Source organism: Otolemur garnettii, unplaced genomic scaffold (assembly GCF_000181295.1).
Source record: "Otolemur garnettii isolate 467f Iridium unplaced genomic scaffold, OtoGar3 scaffold00031, whole genome shotgun sequence".
In the NCBI taxonomy this organism is placed as follows: Eukaryota; Metazoa; Chordata; class Mammalia; order Primates; family Galagidae; genus Otolemur; species Otolemur garnettii.
Genome location: NW_003852426.1, coordinates 195526 through 196382, shown reverse-complemented (window position 1 = coordinate 196382; position 857 = coordinate 195526).

Below are 857 nucleotides of genomic sequence, written 5' to 3'. Positions count from 1 at the left end.
AAACCTTTATAAAATTCATATGAAACTAGGGGAGCGCCTGTGGCTCAAGGAGTAGGGCGCTGACCCCATATACTGGTTTCAAACCTGGCCACGGCCAAAAACTGCAATGACAACAACAACAAAATAATAATAATAGTAAAATAAAATTCATATGAAACTAAAAAAGAGTCCCAGTAGCCAAAGCAATTGTAAGCAAAAGAATAAAACTGGGGGCAGTGCCAGTGGCTCAGTGAGTAGGGCACTGGCCCCATATACCAAGGGTGGCAGGTTCAAACCCAGCCCCAGGGCTTGGTGCCTGTGGCTCAAGTGGCTGGGGCGCAGCCACGTACACCTAGGGTGGCAGGTTCGAATCCAGCCAGCAAAACAACAGTGATGGCTGCAACCAAGGAATGGCCGGGCATTGTGGCGGGCGCCTGTGGTCCCAGCTACTTGGGAGGCTGAGGCGGGAGACTCGCTTGAGCCCAGGAATTGGAGGTTGCTGTGAGCTGTGATGCCATAGCACTCTACCCAGGGGGATAGCTTGAGGCTCTGTCTCAAAAACAAAAACAAAACCCCAGCCCCGGCCAAACTGCAACAAAAAATAGCCGGGTGTTGTGACTGTGCCTGTAGTCCCAGCTACTCAGGAGACTGAGGCAAGAGAAGTGCCTAAGCCCAAGAGCTGGAAGTTGCTGTGAGCTATGATGTCACAGCACTCTACCGAGGGCAACAAAATGAGACTCTGTCTCTAAAAAAAAGAATAAAACTGGAAGCATTACACTACCTGATCACAAATTACATTATAAGGCTGTAATAGTGCTATGGTATTGGTATAAAAGTGGACAGACACACAGATCAGTGGAACAGAGTAGAGAACCAAG